We start from the raw sequence: 25283 nt of genomic DNA on the forward strand, positions 1-25283 counted from the left end.
ACACACACACACACACAGAGAGAGAGAGAGAGAGAGAGAGAGAGAGAGAGAGAGAGAGAGAGAGAGAGAGAGAAAAGAAATGGACATAATAAAAAATTTAAAGAGATTTGCATCTCATTGGGAGATTTTGTTACTAATTACTTAGTTATCCGTTTCTTCTATGAACACAGAGACCTACCTACTCTACGCCGAGGACCAGCATCCACCTTGGTCACTCCCCAGCTTCTGTAAGGGACTTAGCTCATTGCATGGCTCATTCAGTGAGAACACCGGGCTGTGCTCGAAAGGCTCATGTTCTCCTGTAGAATCCTTAGCTGGCTCAGTTACGAGTGTGAAAGAACCATGCTGCCTCACATGCCAGCCTGCTGGGTGTCCCTCACCCAAATTCCCAAACATCTTTAGGACCCGGGATGGCGCTTTCATTGACAGCTTCTATACTAAATGAACTGTAGAACCCACAGTATTTTCATTCTTCTTTTAGAAGCAGGGTTTTTTTTTTTTTTTTTCGTTTTCTGCAGAATAAGTTAGACCACATCAAGAAAACAAACTCACAATAATGAGCTAGCCTCTTTGATTCAGACATATCTATCCTGATAAATCTACTTTATTGTATCATAGGATTTCTGAAGGCCTGATCTGAAATATTTGCATTTTCCTCTGGTTGCAAGTAACAGTTTAAATTTGCAAAACTACAACTAAGTAAAGAAATACAAATAAGATCAAAATTGTTTGCTTATGCATCTTAGTCTGGGGGTGGCTTTAGTGTCTGAACAACAAACCCCACACATGTTGGGATCCTGTGTTTGTGACTTGGGTTCAGGGGAGGTTTTCGCTTCATGCAAAGGCCATTTTAGTTTCTTGAATTCATTGATTTCCAGGTTCAGCTAAAGAGGCGTAGGGTTTGATTTCTGCCCTTTCTCTATTAGCTTTGTGTTCTCTGTTCTTCAGGATAAAACAGCCGCAGCAGCTCCAGAATGGGAAGCGGTACAGAAGGCATCATGGCAGTTAGGAGAATGGGGTCCATCCATGTGGATTCTAACCTCACCAACCTTGTGCCTTCATGAAGGTTACCTTCATCCACGAGCTTCAGTGTCCTCGTCTGTAAAAGGGGCTCCATTACAAATTGAACCATGTGATCTATGTAAGACCCTTGGAGGCTTACAGCACCTCAGATTTCCGTTAGCTGTTTTTCAGGGTGGTTGCTCAACTTTTGGAGGCACATGAGGATTGCATACATTTCTCAAATGGAAGCATTCTATTGTGCAATGCTCCCGCCATTGAGATTTGTTTGTGTGTGTGCAAGTCCCCCGTCATCTGGGTCAGTCAAGGTGAACCTAGGGACTTGGGCTTCGGACAGCAACACAAACTTGTCCATTTTCTTGGACTAGTCATGCTTGGAGTAGCTGCAGGTGTTGTGGATGAGAGAGCTGTGCCTAGAAAATGTCAATAAAAAGGAGCCGAGCCAGGGCCATCAGGAGTTTCAAGATCAGGCCATGTCTGCAGGCTGTCAACCACTGGATCATTCTGAATGCCAGTTTAGTGGGTTCCCTGTCGCTTTCAAGGGGGAATCTTTAATACAGACAATCAACATGGGTGTAGTTATTGATTTTTTAACTGAGAGTATAAAAATTAAAGCTGAACACTCCAGATTTGAATATGTAATATACAGTGTCATGAGGTACCCACCAGAGAAGTCTACCTAGATACGGGTTTAACCCAATAGAAAGTCTTTATTAGCTAGCTTGTGACTACAGTAGATGTTGGGACCCCAGTACAGTCCTGAGCTTTTCTCAGGCCAAGCTTTTAAACACACACACACACACACACACACACACACACACACACACACACACACACACACGAAACCACATCCTGAGTTGACACACCCTGGTTAGCAAGAACAGTTAGCTAGACCTACAGAAGCTATGAAAGCAAGGTTAGTATATTGAATGCTCACAATGGAGATCTGCATGGAGTGTTGCCAGGGAACATGGAGGGGTTTGGGCTGCAGATTTCTTCAGGAGAGAGAATGTCATTCTCCCTGGAGGACTTTATGTATAAAAGGCAGGTTGTCAATACTGAGCAAACGAGCCTCCTCAAAGGGTGAGCAGTCTGTAGAAACAAGAGAACTGTCACAATACAGAGGAACAGCAATGACTCATCCTCTAGGTGGTGGTGGAGGGGCAGAGGACACAAACGCAGGCCCTCAGATGTGGTAGCAAGTGCCTTTACCCACTGAGCAGCCATATTGCAGACTTCTGTTTGCTGTTATAGTGGAGGGTGCTCTTCCTGTCTTCCAAACCCATCCCATCTTTTGTGTTGAACTCCATCTATTCTCTGTCTCTGTCTCTGTCTCTGTCTCTGTCTCTGTCTCTGTCTCTGTCTCTCTCTCTCTCTCTCTCTCTCTCTCTCCTTTGCAGAGTTTGAGTCCTTTGGTTTGGGTTCTATGTCCTGTGCTGCTAATTCTTTGGCTCGACTGGAGGTCATCTGTCAAAATGCATCCCAGAGTGGTGCTTAGCTGGAGCTGGAGGGTGCTGATTCTGATTCTGGATATTTGTTGATATCCAGTGATGCTACAGGTGTGACTTGATACCAGCTCCTACCATGTGGTTATAAAGCTACAAACAGGGACTTTCACCCGAAGCCTGGCTGTGGCACGTGTCCTAATACACTGACGATTAAAACAGGCGCATCTTGTGGTAGAGAAAGGGACGGGGAGGAAGGGAAGAAGGAAGGAAGCACTTGTCTGAGTGAGGTTCTCAGAGCCCAAACTCCTTATCCTCGGTAGCCTTCGGGCTGGCTGCTTGTGCTCACCGCTCTAACACTGGTATAGTTATAGCCCGCCTCTCACATGCAGCACATGCAGTTGAGGTCACCTTCCCACAAGCAACTGGGGCTTTGTGTTTTCTCATCCTGTGGGTGACTTTTTGTCCTTGTCTGACACGCACTCTCAGAGGCACTTGGTTCTGGTGGCTGCTGTCTTCTTGGGCCATGTTAACTCTTGGCTGCTGTGATTCAGGGTCTTAACCGTTTTTTTTTTTTGTTTTTTTTTTTCTACAAGCAGGCCCTCACAGTATCACTTCTTCCTCTTCCATCTCCAGATTTCTCAGTGTTGGTTATTTTTGGTGCTCACACAGGAATTTCTTCTTTCTGAACTAGCTTCACGGGGGGCTTCTCGATTTTTCCATACTGGAATACCACCTTCATACTGGGGGTCCCTGAACATCTCTAGACCCCAGCCTTTCTGCTGAGTTTAAATCACTTACCTTTCTTGACTTATTTATTAAGATGTCACAGAGGAAGCTCCAGCTTAATGGAGTCAAAATGAAACCTTCCATTTCCTACCTGTGCCAAGCAAACCTCTCCTGCTTCCCGCACACCACACAGCTGCAAGCTTGCCCCTAGATCTGTGATGTTCTGTTGTTTATTCCATCCGGACGTACAGGGCCTGGTTTGGTTTCCTCTTGGACTAATGTGATTTGGGAAGAGACAAGTTTGAATCAGGAGGGGAAGAGCAGATCTGCCCTTAGCAGTGTGAGCATCACCCAACCCATTGAGGGCCTGGGCCAAACAAAAGGGCAGAGAGAAGGTGTGGTGGTTGCCTTTGTCCGCTTGGCACAATCTAGACTCACCGGGGAAGGCAGTCTCAAGAAGGAATTCCCTGTGAACACTAGCTGGTGGGCACATCCGAGGGGGATTTTCTTGGCTGGGTTAGCTGAAATGGGAAGACCCACCCTGAAAGTGGAAGGTGTCATTCCCTGGGTTTAGTTTCTCAACTGTGCCAGCGGAGAAGGTGAGCGGAGCACTGATGTGCATGCCTGAATTCACTTCCCCTGCTCCTGGGTGTGGATGTGACGGGACTTCTGCTTCAGGGTCCCTGCAGTGATGGACTGACACCTGGAACGGTGAGCTGAAATAAAGCCTTTCTCAAAGCTGTTATCATTGGCGTGTTTTATCACAGCAACAGGAAGGAAGCTTAAATAATAGGAAATTTCACTGTCTTCCTGAGCTAGGGGACCCACCTTCCCCTACTGGACATTTGAGTTCCTGTTCTGTAGTGTATCACAGGTCTTCTCAGCCTCCATGGGCACAGGAGCCAATTCTCATGATGTATCTCTTCTAAGATGTTGACATATAACACATGCTTCAAATAACCCATTTAAAAAAAAACCATATTCTGTATTATAAGGGCACATTACCAGGACCACCAGCCTAGGGATAGTTCCACCAATAATGGGCTTGGCCCTTCCCCACAAATAAGTAAATAAGGAAATGCCCTAGGCCTGCCCACAGTCTGATAGCATAAAGGCATTTTCTCAATCGAGGCTCCTTCCTCTCTGATGACTCGAGCTTGTGTCAAGTTGATGTAAAACCAGTCAGTACAGATATCTGCGGGGAGGAGTGCTTCCCATGCAAGATCCACATTCGGGGCAGCTGTCTACTTCCACCAATCATTTAAGGACCTTAAAGACTTAGCAAAAAAAAAAAAAAAAAAAAAAGACATAGCCATTCACTTTGAGTATTTCTTGGACCTGGCTATAAAGGGTGCCTGCTTTTGAATTTCTCACAGACCTGGCAGATCTGGTCCCATTTCACTCAGGAGTAAATCGATCTCAGGATATTAGAGGTCCATCCATCTCAACCACTTCTCAGCTTTGCATCTCATTAATCTCATTTCTGTTATTACCGAATCTCCCCAATTTTCCCCATTTATATCACAGCAACTTACAGAACAGCTGTCCTCAGCCCTCCCTCCCCCGACAGCTTTCCTTCTCCTCTTCCTGTTCTGCACGGTGGTGTCATTTGGAAGGCATTTCAACTTTATAACTTCCTGATCAAGTTAGCGCTGTCACTCAAGACTACATCCAACTTTAAACCGGTTACTGCTTAGATTTCCATAACATGTCTAGTTCTTTCTCTTCCTCGTCTCCTTTGCTTTGCATTTCCCGCTTTGATAGTCAGCATTTTTATCAGAAGCAGTGAGCCGCGGGAAGGCACAGTTAATAATGGACATCTACACTCTCACAGGTGAGGTGCTAGAGGTCTTCGGAGGAGCTTCAATGAAGATTGTGGAGCATCCGATAAGTGTCAACAAGGAAGGAACATTTCCCAAGCCCAAAGACCATCAGCAAGCAGGCCACATACACTGAGCCTGGAGGGCTGTAAGTGTCACAGATCTCTGGGGGCACCAGCTGCCAGTTACTGCTTCTTTCTCTGGACATGCCCACTCTGCACTAAACTGCGCTTCTTTGACCTCCGGCCAATCAATACTTTTTATGTTAAAATCTTTTCCCTCTAGAATTAAAACCCATAGAACTCGTTAGAAATTTGTTGTTTGATGTCTTACTAAAGTATAACCTCTACCTGCAGAACAGTACTAGGAGGAAATTCTTGGCAAATCAAACAAGAGGGGAGTGATTCCTGCAAGACTCTTTGGGCGTGTGAATTGGCTTCCCAGATGCTTCCAATAGTTCGTGCTTGTGAGGAGCATCTTAGTTCTTAATAACCTGTGACAGTACAGTCCCTGGTCCCCACTGGTCTCTACAGGGTCCCGAGGATTATCTAAATTAGGATGTGCTGGAAAAATACACAGTGGATTTGAACTTAGTACAAAATGGCAAATTTCCTAATAATGATTTTTACCTTGACATGTTAAAATTATACTGTTTTGGATGTATTGTATTAGGAAAAATACACTTTGAAACCTCATCCCACCTGTTTCTCTTTGTTAATGCCATTACTGAAAATTAAAGATGATGATGATGATGTGTGTGTGTGTGTGTGTGTGCACTCTTGGCTCATGGCTTGTTTCTGTTGGACGTGACTGCTTTAGACTTTGCCCAGAATGAATTCCAGTTAAACAGTCATGAGACACTGTTGACCCCAATTTGGGAAAAGCCCCGCAGAAGCAGAATTTACAAGGTGCACGACAACCCAGAAACATGTTAGTAGACTCATAGGGGGTGCTTCAAGATGTGTTTCCACGAAGCTTGTCAAATTCATCTTCCAAAGGCACACACACAACTTCAGCCCAAACGTCAGAAGTGATGGGTCCCTGGGGTGGGGGCCGGGCCCAAAGCCTCTGTATTGCTGTCTGAATACCTTGAGGATGAGGCCGTAGAAGGCCTCCATCAAGGCTGGCTGCCATCGTGGTGGTACTCCAAGGGAAGGCCAGGTCATGAGCAAGGTGACACTCACTCCCTTTTTCCGTAGAACTGCGTTAGAGAGGCGTGCTTCTGCGGCTTCTAAGCATTGATTCCCACAGATACACTTAATCTGCAGAGGGAGCATATAGGATATGAAAGATTTTGAGAGAAAATAAACACAGAAAACCAGTAGTATCATTTTCACAGACTTTCTTTCCTCAGCCAAATAGTGTAAGAGGAAGGACAGTTAGAAAGCCCTTCTTCTCAGGGACCCCCCTCCAGATGTGGGTTTCCTTTTCTTTTCTGAGCCAAGAGCATAGCTAAGGCCAGACAAAGGCTGTGCTGCAGTAAACAGAGCTGGACCAGCCTCAGGGACCGTGGGATCTGATGTCTCTCGGCACCTAGGTTTGCAGAAGAAACTGGCCAACAGACTTTCCCAGAGTCCCAGAGTCTGGGAGCTGCAGAGGCCTTTTCTCTTAAGAAACTGATCCTTGCGTGTGGAGGTGGTTGCTTCGCAGCAGATGAGATGCTTAGTATTCTGTGCTCAGAAGCCCAGGGCTCCTCTCCAAACTGGAATCTGTGTCTCCTAGATTTTAAGTGACTTTTCTGAGTTGCTCCATGCTAGGTGCTGATAGGTGCCCTGAGCAGGGCATCTCCCTCCCAGCCACACAGAGGCTTTGGGCCCTGCCCCCACCCCAGGGACCCATCACTTCTGACGTTTGGGCTGAAGTTGTGTGTGTGCCTTTGGAAGATGAATTTGACATGCTTCGTGGAGACACATCTTGAAGTACCCCCTATGAGTCGACAAAGGTGTTTCTGGGTTGTCATGCACCTTGTAAATTCTGCTTCTGCGGCGCTTTTCCCAAACTGCGGTCAACAGTGTTTCATGATTTATGGTCTCCTGTGTGTGTGCCTTCTCTCAAGTCATACCTGCTCCCTGGAACACATTAACCATTGCTCTCTGCTCATCTAAAGAAAAGAGTGTTAGAAACACTCAGATACTGGCACCCGTACGTTAGAAAATAGTGCAGGTTTGTAGAAAGATGCTGTGGACATCGCTCTGTATGCTGTGAATGTATTGCTCTGATTGCTTGATAAATAAAATGCTGATTGGCCAGTAGCTAGGCAGGAAGTATAGGTGGGATAAGCAGACAGGGAATTCTGGGAAGGAAAAACAGAACTGAGGGGGGAGACGCCAGCCTGCCATCCAGGGAGCAGCATGTAATTAATGGCACACAGGTAAAGCCATGGAACACATAGCAACATATAGATGAACAGAAATGGGCTGAGTTTAAGTGTAGGAGCTAGTTAGTGGTAGGCCTGAGCTAATGGCTGAGCAATTTTAATTAATATAATCCTGTGTGCATTTATCTGGGACCGAGCAGCTGTGGGACACGGGTGGGAGAAATTCCGCAGGACCGGACGAATCTTTTGGCTACAGAAAGACACTGATGCAAAATCAATCTCCAGCTGAGCTTTGTGAGGACAGAGCCTACTGACCATGGACAGCCATGATCAGGCCTTGAGGTGGGAGAGAGCTTTAGGAGAGATGGGTGGGCCATCATACTAGAGGCGGCATGAGGGAGCCTTGAAGGAGAGCTTCAGGTCCAAGAACAAGGTGGAGTTTCTGACTCTTACAGGAGGAGGGGCAAGGGAAAGGTAGAGAGTGCTTCTCCCTCTATGGTCTTCTCAGATCCTTCAGCATAAACACTCACATCGGGTGCCACATTTGAAGGTAATGTTTTCTGTGTTCTATCCTAGACAAATCTGGCACACCTATGATGAACCAACTCTCTGCCTGTTCCTTTGCAAAGGCCACTCATCTGTTCGGTCCCTTTACTCAGTTTCCCCTGATCGCTCAGGCTGGATGCCTCCGTGGTTCGTTAGCGCCGAAGTCGGCCTCTTCCCTATGAACTGCAACAGCAAGTGTACCAGTCTCTGCCCTCCTGCAGCCAGTTCAGGGCCGTGTGCTTTGCAAAGACTCTCCTTTCTTGGTCTGAGTTTTCTCTGACGATGTGGGTGTGGTGGTTTGAACAGGAATGACTCGCACTAACTCATGTGTTTGAATGCTTGGCCTATAGGGTAGCACTTATAGGAGGTGTGGCCTTGTTGGAGTAGGTGTGGCCTTGTTGGAGGAAGTGTGTCACTGTGGAGGTGGGCTTTGAGGTCTCACATATGCTCAAGCTATGCCTACTACACAGTTCACTTCCTGTTGCCTGTGGGTCAAAATGTAAAACTCAGTTCCTTCTCCAGCACCATGCCTGCCTGCATGCCACCTGCCATGATGATAATGGACTAAACCTCCGAACTGTAAGGCAGCCCCAGTTGAATATTTTCCTTTATAAGAGTTGCCACGGTCATGGTGTCTCTTCACAGCAATAGAAATACTGACTAAGACAGTGGGACTCTCCATGGTGGTCACAATTGTGTGCATATGGAGTCCATCAACATTAAATATGTCGTGACACTCAGCACAGGTGCCTCTGGCTTCACAGCCACGTTGCCTTTACCTTATAGGGTGCCCTCATCCCTCCGTTCCTGTCTGGCTGGAATGGCCCTACGTTCAGGTGCTTCTTCTCGGCTGTCTTTCCTTCTTAGCTTTCCCCATCCTTTGCATCAGGGAGGACATTTAGTCATCCAAACTTTATAACCCAGTGCTTTCTTTGAGCTGAAGTTTCTTCTTTATGCTGGATTGTAGGACTGTTCAGACATTTTAAACTGTCAGCAAAGGGAGGCAATTTCTCCAATCCCATGTGACATACTGTCCCCTCTCCCAGGCCCTGTCCATTTCCAGACTCCCTTGTCTTGTCTCTCCAGACTTTTCTTTAGCACATACAAGACCCTGACTTCACAACCCCCCCCCCCTTAATCAAAGCCCTTCATTTGCCAGGCATAGCAGTGGTGGGGTGGGGGTGAGGGTAGAGGTAAGGAGTGGGGTGTAGGGTAAGAGGGGAGTGAGCTGGAAGCCACCTTGGCTTCACAGCCAAGATTTTGTCTCAAAAACCTAAAAATCAAACAAAGCCTAAGCCAAAACCTTCAGTCATTTCCTAAGCCCAAACCTTCAGTCATTTCCATTTGTCTACAGGGCAGACCAAAACATCTCACTCTGTCATTCAGAGTCTCCCGCAGCCTCTCCTGCTAGCTTCCTCAACTCCCTCATTTAATTATGTTTTTTCCTGAAACTATCTCTTTAAGATGTATGTACTTGGCCCCCGAAAGCATCTTCAACTCCATGAATATTCTTTTTTCTCTTCATCCCAGTCTTTCTCCAGCCCCTGCATGAGCCCCTCATGAGGGCTGCTCTGGTGGGTGACTTGTCTAAATTTCTGCTCCCTTGGAGCAGGCAGCCTTGCGCGTATTTTCTCTCCTGTGTGAGTATTTCCAGGTCCCAATTACATGATGCTGTAGAAGTTAGAAGGATTAATTCCCTTCTCTGGCACATAGCATAGCCTCTGAGGGACGAGGGGCTACACCATCAGCATTTGTGGGTCTGATGCTGTTGGCATCCTGTGCTCCAAAGAGAGCTCCAGTTATGGCTGTTCTTTCTTTGGCCTCCTTCCACATAGAGCAAGGGTACCACATATGGAACAAGGGAACCATGGACAGAGCAAGGGTACCACACTACTTTGATGTTATTGAACCAAGTCTCATCAAATGATATCCCTCTGAGGGTCTTAGCAGCATGTTTGACATTCTATCAGCTGAACATTATGACCCCCTCCCAGGGGAGCAGTGGGTGGGTTTTCTTTTGGCTTGATGATGTCCAAAGTGTATTCACGACTGTGCAAGTTCCCAGGAGGTTAATGATAGACAGACTCATGAAGTATACAGGACTAGTAAGTATGTGGTGTGCAAAATCTGCCACTCTCCCCAGCTTGCTCAAGAGTGTTGACTTTGTTTTTTGCACGTCATAGCCAGCTTCAGTAAGAAGAGTGTTATACTTTTAAAGTGCAGTTGTTGAATCAGACTGTTGTCTCTTTAGGGTAGCTCCACTGCCCAGGCCTGGGTTAAAGTCCTCTCTTTTTTGAGAGGGACACCTTCCTATTTTCCTGGCCTTTGACTATCAGGGTTCATTTGTTAGAGCTGCTCTATGATCCGAGGCCACTCTGACCTCACTCAGGCGTTGTGCCACAGAGCAGTGACAACTGAGCTGAGCTCAATAAGGGAAGGAGCATGTCCCTAGCTCCAAGCTCACCCTTGTGCTTTTCTGGTCTTTGGGGATGGAATAGGCATTGGTTTGCTATGTAATGTGGGGACCTGCCCAACCGGGAACTTAGGTCACCTGTGAAGAGGTGGCCTGGAACCCAGGAAAGGTAAGTGCGCACCTCACTGCTTGCCTGTTCCCCAGCCTTCCTCTTACTGGGAGACAGTCAGATGACAGTCAGATGCAGCGGGGAGTCAAGTCAAGCAAGAACTCCTTTATTGATAGGCAGTAAGCCTCTGTTATACCAGAAAACCTCAGAACCCTAGGAGGGAGTGAAGGAACCAACCAATCATTTTAAAGGTCACCCTATTTACAAGTTGTTTATGTCCTGACATCATCTCCTGTTTTTGGTAACTTATCTTAGCATAAATAACTTGAGCTAACTTCCTTCCTCACCATTTGTCTCTAATCTCCATACAAACAACCCAAGCTAACTTCCTTTTAGCCATCCGTTGTATCTATTCTCTGCATGAACAGCTTAAACTAACTTCCTCTACCACCATTTGTATCTACTCTATTCGTAAACAGCTTAAAGCTTAAGCTCTATTTGTCTAACTTTCTCTCGGCACCCTCTTTGCAGCCCATGTATGCCCCACAATCTAACTCTTGTCTTTGGGGATGCAATAGGCATTGGTTTGCTATGTAACTCTTGTCTTTGGGGATGCAATAGGCATTGGTTTGCTATGTAATTCTTGTCTTTGGGGATGGAATAGGCATTAGTTTGCTCAGCAAGCTCTGCAGATAATCAATGAATAGTTGAACAGGAAAATGTTACTTTGAGGCTCCAAGTATGTTCACAGGGAAGAAGGGTTATGCTCACTTTCAATGCTCCTGTGAAGGAACACACTTTCAACTGAGGCCTGTGTAGTGATGAAGCACTCTATCCAATGATCTTGGATAAACATTTGTCCTTCACACATTACTCAAAGACCAAGACAACACCCCCTTCCAGATGTTTTACTCTGAGCAAAACTACTTCTGCATGGTAAACACATCATTCTTTCTCTCTGGTGACCAGTAGACAGGTGTTTTCTGTTGGATGAAATTCCTTAGGGAGAACCCAGAGATGTAGGCACAGAACCCAAAGCTCAGAAATCTCTCATGGCAAGGATAATTGGTTACTTCCCAGGTTGGTGACAGATGTTATTTAGAGCTTTAGATGTAAATGGATTTGGTGATACTGAAGGTAAAGGAAGCAAGATTCTGTAGCTGACAGAAATTTGGAATGCAGATTAGTAGGAAGAATTGCTCTGTGTGGCTAAAATGTGCTCAAAATGAAACATGTGGTACTTTTTGTGGGCAGCACTATCTCCACTATGGCTGCTGTGATGGATAGTTGACTTTTGAATGAGTGACTGTTCTGGTTAGTTGTTTTTGTTTACTTTTCTTTTCTGGCCAACTTGACACAAGCCAGAGTCATCTGGGAAGAAGGAATCTCAGTTGAGGAAATATTTCCATTCTCAATGAAATTGACTTATAGGCAAGTCTGTGAGTGTATTTTCTTGATTAATGGTTGATGTGGGAGACCCAATCCACTGTGGCTAGTAGACCCCCTGGGCAGGAGTCTTGACTTATATAAGAAAGCAGGCTGAGCAAACCATGAGGAGCAAGCCAGTAAGCTGCACCCCTCCACAGTCCTTGCGTCAGTTCCTGCCTCCAGGTTCCTTCTTGAGTTCCTGTCTTGACCTTCCCTCAGTGATGGACTATGAGCTAAAAGCTGAAATAAACCCCTTCTTCTCCACATTGCTTTTGGAGACGATATTTTATCACAGCACTAAAACCCCAAAGTAACGCAGCAATCATAGCTAGAAACACGCATTTGTATGACAGCCCAATTGTGACCTGTAAATGAAACTTAGAGCTCCTACATGGTTAGCTCAGAGGAGCTTGCCCTGCAAGGCAGACATTGTGCGGCCTTTGTTGAACAAGGGTGATAAGAAGCACAGAAAGTCTGCAAAATCTGAATGTTGCATTTGTGAATTACGTGGTCAAAATATCACAATTTATTTTCTTTCAATTGAGAAAACCTTAATTATCAGAGGATTGATTGACCAAAGGAATTGTTAGGACACACACTGTCTTCTAAGAGACATTGATCTAGAAATCTGTGACAGGCATCTGTCTAGATGACAAGGAGCTGGAGACCTCAGCACTGACAAATGATGAATGCATTTGTTTTGGTCTGTAGAGGATGTGCACTCATAGGCAAACACCATCTCACATGGCTAATGGAGGCTGTGGATTGGCCATTCCCCTGTAAGTTATGATGCATACATCCTCATTCTGGCTTGCTATAGGGACTACATCAATTATTGAAAAGACTACATTTTTATTTTTCATCTAACACAAAATTATGTTTTCAGCTACATGTAATGCACTGTCCATCAAACAGCAACCTGGGGAAGTTGAGGAAGGCAAATCCCGGAAGCTCCAGGCACACAGAGGAATGGGTGTTATTGGTGCAGCTAGCAAGTCCCTGGATTCACATGGCGGGGCTTTTTCTGATCATGAACTTTTTGCATTCATTTCCACATCCACAGACATAATAAAAAATGAGTATCTTATTCTCAAGGCTTCAGAACATAGACAGTCCCATGGTCTGTGGTGAATTATTTCTTTGTCTCGGGAGTTGCCCTATAAATAATTCCCGAGGCTGTGAAGTCATAAAAATAAATCTCCATGTGTCTCTAACTGGAACTTCTGGTGTTCTCAATGTCATCTCCAAAATAAAGCAATCGCTGTTCCGAGTCATTTCAGTGTGTGTGTGTTCTCTTACTTCCCTGTCTGCCACCCCACTCTTAGGTGGGGTGATTTAATGGCTACAGAGAAACGCAGGCGCCGGGCTGTCATCCTTGGAGATCAGAGATGCCTTAACAACTTCATAATCGATTCCATTTCTCATTTGGACTGGTAGCTGGAGGGCCTGTCACCAAACACACTTAGCAAACCCGCAGAGACCTTGCTGCCCGGCTTTGCCCTCTGAGAACTAGCTGTGCTCATCTGTCCCTGTAGCCTTCCTTCCCTCCAGAGAAGAACTTGTCCAAAAGCACATGCATTTTCAAAAGTAGATAAAACAACTACGTATTAAAAGACTCTGCAAATCCTTGACCTGTGTAAAGCTCGGTTGGAAATCCCTGCCTGGATTGTGTGGACTGGAGCGGAGGCAGCCATCTTTGATTCCTTGTCTGTACTGTACCCACAATGTCATGCCTGTACCACCTGCCAATGAAGGCATGGAGTGGAGTAGGGGGTAGGTGATATTTAACTCCTAGGAAATCCGTGTCAAATAATTTATGATCAGTCTTGATCTTGCTGAAGACGGGAATGGTAAAGTAGTTTAGCTGCAGATATGTTAGCTTTCTAAGCTAATATGGTGAAGGAAAGAGATTACAGCTTATTCTCAGGCAGAGCGTGTGGATTGTGTGGGAAAATTAGAAAGATCTCATGATTTGTTTGGAGTACACTTTGTCCTGAAAGGTTCTGGTAGGATTAAAAAGTAGTAATCATAATGACAATACTCCAAGATCCCACAACCCAGAGATCGACACTGCCAGCACCGGAGAACATTCTCGTTCTTTTCCTCTCCGAATGTGTTTGCTTTTCTTGTACATAATTGTGTCATGTTCTCCAAAGTTAAGTGTTTGTGTAATACAACCTTTGTATTGTGCTGGGGTGTAGGTCTGTGGGAGAGCACTTGTCTAGCATGTGTGAGGGTCTAGGATTCAATCCCTAGCACGTGAAGACAAAAATATAACCTTAGTATTTTTTCATTCCTTAACAATTAATAAAAACTCCTTTAAAGTATAGCATTTAGTGTCTACATATATCCAGTAATGCCTGATGGGTCTTTAGACAGGAATCACAGCTGCTTTCAGCACGCGCTGTACCAAGAGCTCATCTCTATGCAAATGTGGGTGTGAGCGACCACCAGTTCTTTTCACTACACACTAATAAAGCTGTTCTTACTCGGAGAAGATCACAGAGAATGTTAGGTTTTCAAAACACACATTCTCCGTTTCAACAGAAGAAAACGTACACTATTGACAGTTTCACAAGCGGTGTACAAATGAACACCTCTCCTTCCTTCATCATAGGCTTGTGTGCACCAGCAAAACTGAAGGCCTGTGCAGTCTTTTAGGTCGTGTGTATCTATCTATTTTTACGTGTGTACACATGCGCATTCATATGACTGCATGCATGTGGAGGTCAGGGGACAACTTTCAGGAGTCTGTTCTCTCTCTCCTGACTGGGTCCCTGGGATCAAACCCAGGCCTTCAGCCTTTGCAGCAAGTACCTTTACCCATGGAGTCATCTTGCCAGCCCTGAAGGGCTATTTTAGAAATAAGAAACAATGACCCTTGCCATATGAAAACAGACAAAAGAAACTTAGCTCAAAAGCTTTCGTTTCTTTCTTGTTAGCTTCTCTCTCTCTCTCCTCTTTTTCTCTTGGCATATTTCTAGTCTGTAACTCTTCCATCATTTTTCCTACTTATGCCCATGGCTCGTTTCTATATTAGAATGATAGTTATCATATTATTCAATAAGGTCAACTTCTATATTGTGGCTGTTAATTCTTTACCTAAAATTATCTTTATTTTTAAATGTTTTTTTCTTTGAGTCAAGAGTTTCTCTATGTAGGTCTGGCTATCCTGGAACTTGCTATGTATATCAGGTTGGCCTTGAACTCACTGACTCCCAAGTACTGGAGTTAAAGGAGTGAGCCACCACATCTGGCAATTATCTTTACATTTTTTTGCATATAAAAGTATTTAAAATTTTAATCAAAAAAATACATTGAGCCGGGCGGTGGTGGCGCACGCCTTTAATCCCAGCACTCGGGAGGCAGAGGCAGGCGGATCTCTGTGAGTTCGAGGCCAGCCTGGGCTACCAAGTGAGATCCAGGAAAGGCGCAAAGCTACACAAGAGAAACCCTGTCTCGGAAAACCAAAAAAAAAAAAAAAAAAAAAAAAAAAAATACATTGATTCTTTAAATTACTTAAAAGCTGCATAGAAGCTGCTTGATTTTTAAGTCATTCATATGCATTTAAATCATATTTTAATCATGTATTTTAAATTTTACATATTTTTGATATTTTAGATTCACATAAACTTATTTTGACAAATAATGTACTAGTTGAATTTAAAGCAAAGTCCCCCACTTGCAGTTTGGAGGTACTTTAAGTAACACAGTCTGAGGGTGGTCTCTTTGTTACAAATCATGACTGTGCCTGAGCTATTGGATGGGGCAGGTTGCTTCTCTCTGCACCTCAATTGTATCAATGAATGAATCGATACAGGCAGAAAGTGTTTCAGAAAGAATGTTGCCATAGAAGCAAAGCGAGCTTAAGTGTTAGACACAGGTAATGTTAATGGTCAGTAGCACTATGTCCCAGAGTGCTGGGCTGTAAGGGAAGCCAGCCTGGGGTTGAGGAGGATGACCTTCCCCTTTAGCAAACTCCACCTGTAAAATCAACTATTGCCCTTTTGTGAAAACTTCCACATTAAAAATACGGTTCAGTTTGTCATTTGATTTCTCACTTGACCAGGGGGTTATCTTGTCCTCACAGATTCGGGATTTTTCAGAAATCTTCATATTATTGATTTCTAATTGGATTCCATCATAGCAAAGAAAATGACATCTTAGGACTTGTGCCATTTCCCTGCTTCTTCTACTGGGAGCAACGTTAGAACCCTGGCCTGAGTGACCACTGCGCTGGTTGACACAGGTGTCCTTTATCTCCAGAGCCTCTGAGCTGACAGAGCAGGGACATACAGGCGTGGACAACCAGGTTCTGAATAAACATCACTGTGTTACCCATTGTATCTAATCAAAGCCAAACACGATTTGATATCGATGCACTCAGCTCTCATCTGTCATTCAAGGCTCCTCCTCTTACCAATTAGTTAACTCCCTACGTTAATACTGAGCAAGCTAACTCCACATATCCATTTCATCTGTTCAGTTCTAGGTATGGCAATCTCAGAATTGCTAATCATCACCAACTTCTGTCATGCTCTCTAAACACACATTTATGTAATTTAAATAGACTACCCTGCTTTCCACTTTAAAAAAAAAAAAAAGATTTATTTATTTATTATGTATACAGTATTCTGCCTGCATGTGTCCCTGCAGGTCAGAAGAGGGCCCCAAATCTTATTACAGATGGTTGTCAGCCACCATGTGGTTGCTGGGAATTAAACCCAGGACCTCTGGAAGAACAGCCAGTGCTTTTAACCTCTGAGCCATCTCTCCAGCCCTGCTTTCCACTTTTGTACTATCTTTATTTTCATTTTTATGAGTATCTGACATACCAGAGAAATTTCGCTGTCATTATTGCTTATCTGCCCACTGTTATCATCTATTTTGCTTCATGAGTATTGATGAAATTAATTTTGTCATACTGTATGGCTGAAGAGTGAGTGACTTTCCAACATGACATTTGTGTTGCAGCCGAAGTAACCAGTTCAGGTCCGTGTCGTATCATTGCACTGCCCTCAAGTTCAGTAACTTCCAGTCTTGCCTGATTTTTGTTTGTTTCTTTTGTCTCTTTAAAGGGTGTTTTTTGTTTCTTTAAGACAGTGAAATGTGGAGACAACATTGGGCGTCATTCCTGGGAATAATTCACTTCCACGAGGTCCTCATGTTCATCACCGTGGTTCCTTCTTTGTTTTGCGTTTTAATGAAACAGAGAGCTACTGCCATGTTCTTGGTGTGTGTGAGTGTGTATGTGCATGTGTGAGTGTGAGTGTGTGTGTATGTGTGAGTGAGTGTGTGTGTATGGTGGCTCCATATTGACCTATGCACCTGAATCTGTTTCCATGCTATCCGTAACTTACCCAAACTACACATCTTGGCCCCTTGACTTTATGTCTCCTTTTTCTGACTTTCCCTCTCATTTTCATAGTCTAGGGAGATACCATTGGGGATTCAGGAAGCAAGAGAGGAAGGGATTGTGGCCAAGAACTAGAAGCCATGGCCTTAAGTGTGTGCCATCTAAAGATTGACCCAACAGTGAATCCAGCTGTTGGATGGCAGCACACAGGAGCATGGAGGGGGAAACTGGTTACAGATGTTTCTGCCAAGATGAGAATCTTTTTATGTAGAGGACCTGAGTTCTGATCCCAGCACCCACGTCAGGCAGCTCACTAGGGTCTATAACGCCTACTCCAGAGGCCCCCACACCCTCTTCTTCTACCTCCATGGGGACCTGCATTCACTGCATACACACACACACACACACACACGCACACGCACACGCACACGCACACGCACGCACACACACACACACACACACACACACACACAAGCACACACATAAACGTAAATAAAAATTAAAATTAGAAAATTTAGCTGGGTGGTAGTGGAGCATGCCTTTAGTCCCAGCACTTGGGAGGCAGAGGCAGGGGGACCTCTGTGAGACCCAGACCAGCCTGGTCTATAAAGCAAATTCCAGGATGGCCAGGGTTGCATAGAGAAACCATGTCTTAAAAAACAAAACAAAACAAAAATAAACAAACAAAAAGAGGACTTTAATTTGATATATGTCAACCACAGTATTTTAAATTCAATAATTATATCTTTTCATGCTCATCTTCCTTGTCCAAAGATAATTTATCTTTTTCTAGATATCTAAACATGTTAGTTGATACATGTGTTAATATTACCCACTTGAAAATTACTGTAATCTCTTAAAATTTCTTGTTATTTTTTTTGTAGCAAATTTCACTTTCTCTAATTTCTAATTTTTAGTGAGGTGATTTTGGATGGCTGTAGTGTCTACAGAAGTAGTCCTTGAATCTCTCTCTCTCTCTCTCTCTCTCTCTCTCTCTCTCTCTCTCTCTCTCTCTCTCTCTCTCTCTCGTTCTATCTTTCCTGGGGATGGGCACTGTATATACAAATCTATAAATGCAACCTATGAAGTCCATTTAGTGTTGCTCATATGTTTATGTTTTGAAGTTGACCACTTGGAATTAGTAACCAGTTAGAAGGCTCATCCCTTAGGAAGACTGGTTCTCACTCCCTTCCTGGTCCTCTGGTTCTTACAGTCTTTCCACCTTCTCTTCCACGATGTTCCCTTAGGTGTAGAGATTGTGTGGTAGATGCATCAACCGAAGCTGGGCACCCCATGGCCTGTTGTTCTCTGCATTTTGATCAGCTGTGGTTTTCTGTAATGGTCTCCTTCTGCTGGGAAAAGAAGCTTCCTTGATGGGAGATGAGAGCTACATTTATTTGTGGCTGTAAGGATGAGTATTTAGAATGCAGTGAGGACTTACAGGATACTGGTTTAGGAAAGGGGCTGCCATAGATTCGCCCCTACTATCCATGACCTCATCAGCCATGTGCAGTTTGCTATGTGTCTAGTACCAGGCATGGTTTCCCTCCTGGTAAGTAGGCTTTAAGTTAGACAGCTGTTGGATACCACCACGATGCAAGTGTTACTAATGAACCTTTATGGATAGCCTGCCATGCTGGCCATCGTTGCCGTTCAGAGGTGTCACAGCTGGGTGGAACTCTTAACTGTTTTCCTCACTTGGAACCTTGCATAGCACCGTCTAGTATCATGCAAGCTAGACCTCAGAGAGGGAGGCTTTGGGGTCAGGTTTGGTATGATTTCTCTGAGTCTTGCGTCCAAAGTACAAGGTGTCTTTGCCAATAGGGGCTTCCCTTCAACTTCTGGGAGGTAACAAAGGGAAGCATAAATAGCCTATGTTTCTGTAAAAATCTCTTGTACATATATGCACACACACACACACACATTGTAATTTTAGAGAAATATAAATTAACATTGTTTCTCATAGCGTTTTGAAACACTGTTAGTATTATTTGCCTCTATTTTCCCTTATTATTCTCTTCCCTCCCTTCCCTCTGTCAAAGGCCTCCCCCCATTTTCAATATGCTCCATCGTATCACCTATATCCTGTCATTCTCAAGAATCGAATTTACAATCCTCTTGCCTCAGCCTCCCAAGTAGCTGAGAAGTTAGCCTGTGCCATCAGGCTGGGCCTATTACTTTAGGGGAGATTCTCTGCTTGTTTAAACAGTAACCATGACAATATTTTGCCACAGCTTTCTGGGATTCACAATTCCAGGTAACAGGGCACTTATGTTTCACATTTACATCAGGAATACCAGAGCTTGGGATTAAGAATAGATTTTGAGAGGTGAAGTTCAGGTAATTATAACTAAAAAATTCTCCAATCATGAAGAAGTGTTATTTCTTATTTTGTTTTGGCAGAAGCTTACATGACCCTCCCCTCCCCTGGTGGATATGACCAGATGGGGATGGGATAATGGCCTGCACCTTCTGAGTTGACTTTCCTGTTTCCTACTGTCTGCCTCCCCCTGTGAGTTAGGGTGTGTATTGAAGCTTTGAAGAAGGTTTCTCTGCTTGGAAGGACATTCTTCTACATTTGACTGGAAGAATCTTGATTTAAAGTGTTTCCTAAAACAGTTTCTTAATGTAGTATACTTATATATTTTATGCTAAATCTGGCAGCAATTTCTTCTAGTTTTATCCATTTTTCAACGAAGATTATTGCTGGGGCCATTGGGAAGCTAGATTTATTTATTTATCATTGATTTGTTGCAATCTTGCCAAGATACAAAACTAAAATTTGAAAAGCAAGCCCTCTTTTGTACATCTTACACTAGCTTGCAAGAGTGTTTACAGGGGGTCGGAGCCTTCAGCCAACTGATGTTACAAGTTCTCAGGCATAGACCCCTTTGAGGACATGGGATAGCTAGATTCAGAAAAATGGAGTCCACAGCCTTGGCAAGGTTTTGATTTCTATTTGGCTGATTTGAAGACAGCTGTAACAGACCCAGTCTCCTGAATGGCAGAATTTGTGTATGATGTTAAATCAGTCATGACATTCATACAGTCAGAAATATTTTGTGAACTAATCAATTCTCTTTGCAATTGGATCACTCGAAACTTTGGATCAATCCCTGCTGTGGCGTAGCTCCCTTGATCAGAAGACTTATCAGTCCTAAACTTAAATTTGTTTATCTGTAAAGAGAAATCATTTTGTAAATTCTCTGAAGTGTATGCACGTGTGTGTGCGCGCGCACACACACACACACACACTCACACATGTACATACACACATGCACACATGTATATATACACACACTCTCACATACACATAGTCTCTCACACACTCACACACACAGATACTCTCTCACACATACATACACACATACTCACATACATACAGACACATACACACACATACACAGACAAATATTTACTCATACAGATACACACACACACTCACACATATATCTTGAGAAAAATCTGAAGCAAAATTCTTGGGAAGTGGATATATGATCAGAGCTATAGAAACTTTATTTCTTTCAAACCCAATAACTATTTTGCATAATAAACCCTGGGTACCAAGCATAGTGAAAAGGACATTGTAAAAACTAAACATGTATTTCAGAAAAGAACGAGTGAACACACACAGCACATAATTTTTAAAATCAAGTCTGGCGTTGACTGTCGCACGGGGCACTGACGTCTTTGTGACGAGTCCTTAGACATGGGGATCTTTCTTTCTGTGCTCCTCTGAGATCATTGTCACCGAGTTAGAAGTTGCCAGGCCGGAGGTCTGTGTCCACCTAAAGCACCCCCCGCCTCATCTCGGCAAGTTTCAGATGCCTAGCTATGGGGATTAGCTGCCTGGTAAGATTTGCCTGCTTCCTGCACCCACACCGGTCCCATTTCTGTGTTTTCCTCAGGGAAGAGTGTGGAGCTCTAGATGGGCAAGGCAAGTCTGCAGACATGAGCAGGGAGTGGAGAGGGCAGGTGATGAGAAAGAGGCTCTCTGCCTTACTCTTGCTGCAAATGAGTAAGTGTCAAGGACAGACTTTTATGCCCCAACAACACTTACACACCATTTATTATTCATTTATTTGTGGCTAGAAAACTTCAGTATGTACACAGGTCAAGTGAAGCAAGCTGCCTCTTGTACATCAATATCTACTATTATCCTTTTGCTTCCAGAGAGAGTTGAGAAACAGTAAAGCCATGTTTAATGGAGAAATAATGTCAGAGTCACGGAGACAGAAAAGCTGGTAAAAGCCACGTGTGGTGGCATAATCTCAGGGTTAGGGAGATTATCTCAGAGAATGGCATATCCCTGGAGCTCACAGACCAGCTAGCCTAGCCCCCATGATGAACTTCAGGCTAGCAATAAACCCTTTCAAGGTGAATGGTGTCTGAGGAAGTGACCTCTGACCTCTACACACATGTGCACACGAACGCACCTCTGCACACATGAACACAAAGGGAACAGTGTCTCCCAAATTCTTCTTATCGAAGAGCTTTAAAATCAGCAATGTACTGACACCTTTCAAATGTCACAAGGGGCCAGTGTTTCCCAGCTCAGCCCTCCTATGTCCACCCTAAACATGTTTTCTTGTATTTATTTATCTCAAAACAAGCACAGACCTATAAGAACACAGGAATAAACATAAAACTGCAGGGAAATAGGTTGACACTGCTCCCAAGAATGTCCTAGCACATGTTGGACTTCTAATCCATCCCTTTGGGAGTTCCAGGCACAGTCCCCTGCCTCAGCCCTGGTTATTATGAGACCCACCCCATGGTGCAAGTCAGTAACGGCCTGGGTTTTTCTCCGTCCATCTCTCTGAACGTTGGTGGAGAAGAAGCTTCCTTTGCTGTGTTTCCTCCTTGTGAGTTTAAGATATTGCCATTTTCCGTGGATATTGTAATATCTGACCAGCCGTGCCATGTGTGAATTCCCATTTTACCCTCCAAAGGTTGAAGCCACACTCACCTTCAGAATTCCCCCGTGAAAGCCCAGGGAAACCCCTGCCCTGCAGCTCAGTGAGGCATCTACAGACCTCATAATCAGCTTCTGTAATAAGTACTCCATCTGAATAGAAGACCTTACTAATTACAGCAAGAAGTTGGGGCAGGCAATTTAACCACACACAGCTGGGGTGAAGCCTAGGCCTAGGGGTCCGGGTCTGCATAAGAGCCCTAGGCCTTAATTAGCTCCAGCAATTAAAACGGAAAACAATCCTCCGTTTTCTCATTAAAAGATAAACACCCCACCCCCCCCACTGTACACTGATGCTAATTTGCCGGGCCAAAGATGCAGATTGGCAAAGACAATGGTTAGCTAGGGAGCTGCAGAGACCTCTGTCACCCCTTGGCTTGCTAAATTTCAGGCACTCGGGGGATAATGGGAGGTTGATTGGGGTTAACAGGCTTATTTTCACAGGTCAACTCACAGAACACTTTGGGTTGTGGGCGCTCTTGCATGTAATATCACAGGCGATAAATCAAACTGCTTACAGGAAGGGCAGAGCGCTCTGTGTGGACTGTGGGTAGCAACCGGCGTCGCCCCCCCCCCATCTCTGTTTCTCTCTTTCTTGAGGATGGCTTTGCCGTTTGTCTACTGTTTGTCAGAAGAACCCCAGTGGTAACGCATCAGTATCTCCACAATGTCTGTGTTTGTTTTCATTCCTTCTCTAAGGTAACGAGTGCTTGGCAGCAGCTGGAACAACTGTGAACATCTGTCAGTCTCACTTAGCCCTGATAGTCAAAATCAGTGTGGCTGGATGAAGCGATTTAAGTTTTAAAAAAATGACTTACTGTTTTTATTTTATGTGCACTGATGTTTCACTTGCATGTAGGCCTGTGTGAGGTTGGCAGATCCCTGAGCGAGAGTTACAGACAGTTGTGAGCTGCCATGTGGATGCTGGGGATTGAACCCAGGTCCTCTGGATGAGCAGCCAGTGCTCTTAACCGCTGAGTCATTTCTCCAGCCCCAATTTTAATGTTTAAATGAAAGAAAACTGACTCTTAGAAGAGAGTTTGCATATTTAGTCTCTGGGACTCAGGGCAGAACAGGGGGTCACTGAGGGAGGGCCGGTGGAACACAGCTGGCATCTTCCAAAAACTAAAGACACAGGCAGCACAAACCTTTTGGAGATCCTGTCTTCAAGGTACAGCATCAAAAGTAGCTGAAAGGAAATGATGCCAACAGGGAGAAATAGTAGAAAGACTTTCTTTAAAAACTTGAGACAACCTGGAGAAAATACCTATGGAAGTGAAGAACACAAGTCATTTGTGTCAGCTGTCAATGCTTTCTGGTTCCTTTCTCTTGATAGAGAGAGTTAACCTTGGGATAGTAGTTCGCCTCACCACCACCACCCAATCCAAAGACAGCAAAGTAGACAAATTGGTTCTTTCACCAATTTGGTTATTTTTGCCAAAGATCGATTCACACTCATTTCAAACTAACACGATTTCTTAGTTTTTGCAATGTAATCCACACAGGTGAAGATGCACTCAAAATACATTTGAAACAACAAGTTCCCAGGAAGAGCTCTTCCTAGCTCCCTGTTCTTGCATCTCAGTGGTTTCCCACACCCACAACCTGGGGACTCAGCCCCAGGAAGTCAGTCAATGGCTGTTATACTTTGCTTCCCTGCCACTTTGACAAAACACCATGTCCAAGATCACCTTGCGGGGAGCTTCTCTTACAGATTTACAGTCAATCATTGAAGGGAGCCAAGGTGGGAAGCTCAAGGTAGGAGCTAAAAGTGAAGCCTCGGAGAAGTGTGCCTTACTGGCTTGCTTTCTCTGGGTTGCTCACTAGCTTTCTCATCCATCCCAGACCCATCTGCCTAGGGATGACATCAACCACAGAGGTCTGGGCTCCCCTACATGAACTAGCCACTAAGAAAATGCAGCACAGATACATCCACAAGCTGGTGTGATAGAGGCCATTCTTCAGTCGAGGTTCCCTTTTCCCAGAGAGCTCTAAGTTTGTGTTAAGTTGACGGCTGATAGTAACTATGACAGGGGTTGGGGGTGGGGTCCTTAGACTTGACAGAGCTATGATTTCTCTGAACTTCTAACAGAAAACCTTGGAGTGATGAGCCTGAGCATAAATAGTTGAAGTGAAGGTCAAGAGTGGTCACAGGGGAGGACAGGATGAAAAGTGCTCTTAGAATGTGGTTGTTACATCTTATGGCAGTCACCCAATGCCATTTATCTTCCCTTGTTAAACACTGTAGAAATGCTTAATGTAACCCATACATAAAGCTCATGAAAAGAAGCAAACAGAACTCCCTAAGTTCAGAAACACAAAGAAGCCCATACACAGCATCAATCCCACCACCAGAAACCACTAGCATCCTTGGGGCAGGGTTGGGCCACTAAAGCTGGGCACATAGGCTTTGAGGTGGGTCTATGGTTCTAAGATAGAGTTAGAGGGAAGAAAATGCCTTGGTGGCTTTGCATAGGGTGGGGAGCTGGAATTGGGGTTTCTTTTATATAGCTGGGACTCACAAGGTGGGGTCCAAGTTCATGAAAATGAGAAACTCCATTTCCTAGTTGCATAAACATAGTTAGGCAAAGTATATGATTTCCAAGTATCCAAAAGTGTTTTTCGAGAACTCCAAACATTATTGTTACCAAAATAGGTGCAACTTCTGAATTTATGGGCATTGTTTGATAGTCTCAAATAAAGTAGTCTAGAAGTCACTGTGTTCCTGGGAAAAGCAGAAAGAGTGCTATTCTGTAGGACCACCCATACTTCCAAGCCATCTTCAGCCCTATAGAAGAAGAACTTAAAGTGACAGAATCATAGTGTAGACTAGGAAGCCAAGCATGGTCAGGGTAGCAGGCAGAAGAGTGGGCAGCCAGAGAATGAGACACATAGCTACAATATTTGAATGCTATGTGGCATTTTCTTAGTTACTAATTGACGTACGGGAGCCCAGCCCACTGTAGGTGGTACCATCCCCAAGTAAGTGGGCCTGGACTGTCTGTACAAGAAAGCTAGGGAGCAAGCCCGAGAAAGCAAGCCAGTAAGCCACACTTCTCTGAGGCTTCACTTTTAGCTCCTACCTTGAGCTCCCACCTCGGCTCCCTTCAACAATGAACTGTAAC

Source organism: Peromyscus maniculatus, chromosome 8, assembly GCF_049852395.1.
Source record: "Peromyscus maniculatus bairdii isolate BWxNUB_F1_BW_parent chromosome 8, HU_Pman_BW_mat_3.1, whole genome shotgun sequence".
In the NCBI taxonomy this organism is placed as follows: Eukaryota; Metazoa; Chordata; class Mammalia; order Rodentia; family Cricetidae; genus Peromyscus; species Peromyscus maniculatus.